General features: G+C 53.0%; 1 non-coding gene across 1 annotated transcript in view; it reads right to left on the bottom strand.

Annotated features, from left to right (window-relative positions):
* Positions 1-1,717, bottom strand: part of LOC126118348 (small subunit ribosomal RNA) — a 1,909-nt gene extending 192 nt beyond the window's left edge. Inside the window, exon 1 of the ribosomal RNA XR_007525778.1 lies at positions 1-1,717. This exon is cut by the window's left edge and continues 192 nt beyond it. This is a non-coding gene — a ribosomal RNA (small subunit ribosomal RNA).
* Positions 1,718-5,000: the final 3,283 nt, after the last annotated feature.

Here is a 5,000-nt window from a genome sequence, read left to right on the forward strand (position 1 = left end):
TCAACGCGAGCTTATGACTCGCGCTTACTGGGAATTCCTCGTTCATGGGGAACAATTGCAAGCCCCAATCCCTAGCACGAAGGAGGTTCAGCGGGTTACCCCGACCTTTCGGCCTAGGAAGACACGCTGATTCCTTCAGTGTAGCGCGCGTGCGGCCCAGAACATCTAAGGGCATCACAGACCTGTTATTGCTCAATCTCGTGCGGCTAGAAGCCGCCTGTCCCTCTAAGAAGAAAAGTAATCGCTGACAGCACGAAGGATGTCACGCGACTAGTTAGCAGGCTAGAGTCTCGTTCGTTATCGGAATTAACCAGACAAATCGCTCCACCAACTAAGAACGGCCATGCACCACCACCCACCGAATCAAGAAAGAGCTATCAATCTGTCAATCCTTCCGGTGTCCGGGCCTGGTGAGGTTTCCCGTGTTGAGTCAAATTAAGCCGCAGGCTCCACTCCTGGTGGTGCCCTTCCGTCAATTCCTTTAAGTTTCAGCTTTGCAACCATACTTCCCCCGGAACCCAAAAGCTTTGGTTTCCCGGAGGCTGCCCGCCGAGTCATCGGAGGAACTGCGGCGGATCGCTGGCTGGCATCGTTTATGGTTAGAACTAGGGCGGTATCTGATCGCCTTCGAACCTCTAACTTTCGTTCTTGATTAATGAAAACATGCTTGGCAAATGCTTTCGCTTCTGTTCGTCTTGCGACGATCCAAGAATTTCACCTCTAACGTCGCAATACGAATGCCCCCGCCTGTCCCTATTAATCATTACCTCGGGTTCCGAAAACCAACAAAATAGAACCGAGGTCCTATTCCATTATTCCATGCACACAGTATTCAGGCGGGCTTGCCTGCTTTAAGCACTCTAATTTGTTCAAAGTAAACGTGCCGGCCCACCCAGACACTCAATAAAGAGCACCTTGGTAGGATTTCAACGGGGTCCGCCTCGGGACGCACGAACACGCACGAGGCGGTCGCACGCCTTCGGCTCGCCCCACCGGCAGGACGTCCCACGATACATGCCAGTTAAACACCGACGGGCGGTGAACCAACAGCGTGGGACACAAATCCAACTACGAGCTTTTTAACCGCAACAACTTTAATATACGCTATTGGAGCTGGAATTACCGCGGCTGCTGGCACCAGACTTGCCCTCCAATAGATACTCGTTAAAGGATTTAAAGTGTACTCATTCCGATTACGGGGCCTCGGATGAGTCCCGTATCGTTATTTTTCGTCACTACCTCCCCGTGCCGGGAGTGGGTAATTTGCGCGCCTGCTGCCTTCCTTGGATGTGGTAGCCGTTTCTCAGGCTCCCTCTCCGGAATCGAACCCTGATTCCCCGTTACCCGTTACAACCATGGTAGGCGCAGAACCTACCATCGACAGTTGATAAGGCAGACATTTGAAAGATGCGTCGCCGGTACGAGGACCGTGCGATCAGCCCAAAGTTATTCAGAGTCACCAAGGCAAACGGACCGGACGAGCCGACCGATTGGTTTTGATCTAATAAAAGCGTCCCTTCCATCTCTGGTCGGGACTCTGTTTGCATGTATTAGCTCTAGAATTACCACAGTTATCCAAGTAACGTGGGTACGATCTAAGGAACCATAACTGATTTAATGAGCCATTCGCGGTTTCACCTTAATGCGGCTTGTACTGAGACATGCATGGCTTAATCTTTGAGACAAGCATATGACTACTGGCAGGATCAACCAGGGAGCTGCGTCAACTAGAGCTGAGCAGCCGGCCGCCCGGGAGTGTGTCCCAGAGGCCCGCGCGAACACGCAAGCGTCCGCTCAATTATTCTGCAAACAGGAGGAGGCTGAGCTCCCCTGCACAATACACCTCGAAACCCTCTCAGGTCCCGGCGGCGCGCAGCGCCGTCCTAAGTACTTGGTCGGGTTCGAGAGAGGCGCAATCGCCCGGAGTTAGGCGAGTAGACGCTTTAGGTGCGACCACCCGTGCTCCCAACTGAGCTTGCCGCTGCCGACAGAGGCCCGGGAGCGTGCTGTCGTGGCATTGCCGGCGGGAGACAACACGCGCCACCTACGGTGACCGGCAGCTCCAACGCCAGCGCCACAGAAGGGCAAAGGCCCCACGTGGGTGCCGAAGCGAACTCTCCCAGCACAGCGCACGTGCCAACACGTCTGCACAACTGCGATACAAACCACCAGCGAGAACCGCTGGGGCGACCGAGCAGCAGACGGCGTCGCGGCGCCGAGTGCCGGGCGGCGGCGCATCCTCAACGCACACAGTCCTCAATCGGACCAGCACACTGCAGATGTCCACCGCACTTCGCACCGGGCCGGCGAGGACCCACTTTGGCTGCACGGCGCCGCGCGCAGGGTGCCCCGGCGCGCAGCTGCGCCGCCTGCCGCGTCCGTCGGCCGGCGCGCCTGCCACTGGGCGCCCCCACCAGCCGGCTGTAGCGCGTGCGCCCACGCACCGCGCGGCCAGCACGCCGGGCGGCCCCCCCTCACCGGCCGGGGACAGTCCCACCCACCCACAGCCGCGTATCGCTTCACACCCAGATTCACATTCACGTTCGTTGGTATGGTGGGGACCGCTTCGTAGCTGTACCGATCGTTGCCCTCACAGATGTACCTCCAGCAAGGACAACCGCACCACAACGGGTTACCAGTTGTTCATTTGCGTAACGTCACCAGTAAACGTACACGTCCATCCCCGTTTGCAAAGTCAACTATTATTGCATGCCTGCCTGTCAGGTGTCAAGACACACTACATCCGCTCACATCCACGCAACAAAATGTGCCCGACTAGAGGGCACGTGGAAGGTGCCCCCGTACGTATGCGATGTCCACTGCGCGACCAACTGTCAACCGGCCTCTGTAGCATGTCGCAGATGTGGAACGCGGGGCACCGTGCTATCACATTGTGTGAGAAGAGACTACTACGTCTGCATACACGCGCCACTACATGAACAGACGGCTCATGCTGATCGCCATCCACTGCGTCCATTACTCCCACACGTCTCTATGGCGTACCACACTGCAATGCAGCTGTTATGGGGAGATGACACGTAGCTGTGTACACAACATTCTGAGCGGGTTGCGGTTGGACAATACATTACTGTAACGTGTCATATGCCAATTACAGAGCAGGGTAAGGCACAACTTGGGTTAGGTTAAGGCACAACTTGGGTTAGGTTAAGGCACAACTTGGGTTAGGTTAAGGCACAACTTGGGTTAGGTTAAGGCACAACTTGGGTTAGGTTAAGGCACAACTTGGGTTAGGTTAAGGCACAACTTGGGTTAGGTTAAGGCACAACTTGGGTTAGGTTAAGGCACAACTTGGGTTAGGTTAAGGCACAACTTGGGTTAGGTTAAGGCACAACTTGGGTTAGGTTAAGGCACAACTTGGGTTAGGTTAAGGCACAACGTGGGTTAGGTTAAGGCACAACGTGGGTTAGGTTAAGGCACAACGTGGGTTAGGTTAAGGCACAACGTGGGTTAGGTTAAGGCACAACGTGGGTTAGGTTAAGGCACAACGTGGGTTAGGTTAAGGCACAACGTGGGTTAGGTTAAGGCACAACGTGGGTTAGGTTAAGGCACAACGTGGGTTAGGTTAAGGCACAACGTGGGTTAGGTTAAGGCACAACGTGGGTTAGGTTAAGGCACAACGTGGGTTAGGTTAAGGCACAACGTGGGTTAGGTTAAGGCACAACTTGGGGGTAGATTGCGGTGCAAATTGCGTTACATTGCGGTGCAAATTGCGTTACATTGCGGTGCAAATTGCGTTACATTGCGGTGCAAATTGCGTTACATTGCGGTGCAAATTGCGTTACATTGCGGTGCAAATTGCGTTACATTGCGGTGCAAATTGCGTTACATTGCGGTGCAAATTGAGTTACATTGCGGTGCAAATTGAGTTACATTGCGGTGCAAATTGCGTTACATTGCGGTGCAAATTGCGTTACATTGCGGTGCAAATTGCGTTACATTGCGGTGCAAATTGAGTTACATTGCGGTGCAAATTGAGTTACATTGCGGTGCAAATTGAGTTACATTGCGGTGCAAATTGAGTTACATTGCGGTGCAAATTGAGTTACATTGCGGTGCAAATTGAGTTACATTGTGGTGCAAATTGAGTTACATTGCGGTGCAAATTGAGTTACATTGCGGTGCAAATTGAGTTACATTGCGGTGCAAATTGAGGTAGGTTAAGGTGCAACACAGGTTAGGTTAAGGTGCAACATAGGTTAGGGTGCAAGATGGGTTAGGTTAAGGTGCAAGATGGGTTAGGTTAAGGTGCAAGATGGGTTAGGTTAAGGTGACATAGGTTAGGTTAAGGTGACATAGGTTAGGTTAAGGTGACATAGGTTAGGTTAAGGTGACATAGGTTAGGTTAAGGTGACATAGGTTAGGTTAAGGTGACATAGGTTAGGTTAAGGTGACATAGGTTAGGTTAAGGTGACATAGGTTAGGTTAAGGTGACATAGGTTAGGTTAAGGTACAAACTGGGTTGTGTTATGGTACACATTGCGTTGTAGTACAGTACACGTTAGGTTTGGGTACGGTACACAATGTGGTATGGGATGGCGTGTTGTGGGGGGGGGGGGTGAGGTTCGTTGATATCGACCGTAGGACGTGGATGCCCGAGGCAGCGTCAGTGTGTCAAAGGAGTTATGTCACGTCGGGATGCGCTTTTCGCTAGTGAGAGGGGGCGAGCCGTGTCTGTGGTTGCGGCAGACCTGTGTGTTTCATTCCTGCCAGTGTGTTTGTGCTGTAAGACGAGGCAGTGTGGTGATGTTGGGTGCACCCCTGTGTAGGACATGTGTGGGTGTTGGTGGCTTCTCTGAGCAATTGTGGTTGTCGGACGAGTGGGGTATTCTGTTTTATGATTGGACCTCCCGGTCTGGTTATCATAGCGTAGTTGGTGTACTGTGGCGGATAGGATGCACCGGACGTTGGTCCATGCTGGTGCTTAGTTGTTGTATCTGTGTCTGTTACAGGCAGAGAGTAGTGTGTGATAGAGTGTGTGG

This window comes from Schistocerca cancellata, unplaced genomic scaffold (assembly GCF_023864275.1).
Source record: "Schistocerca cancellata isolate TAMUIC-IGC-003103 unplaced genomic scaffold, iqSchCanc2.1 HiC_scaffold_351, whole genome shotgun sequence".
In the NCBI taxonomy this organism is placed as follows: domain Eukaryota; kingdom Metazoa; phylum Arthropoda; class Insecta; order Orthoptera; family Acrididae; genus Schistocerca; species Schistocerca cancellata.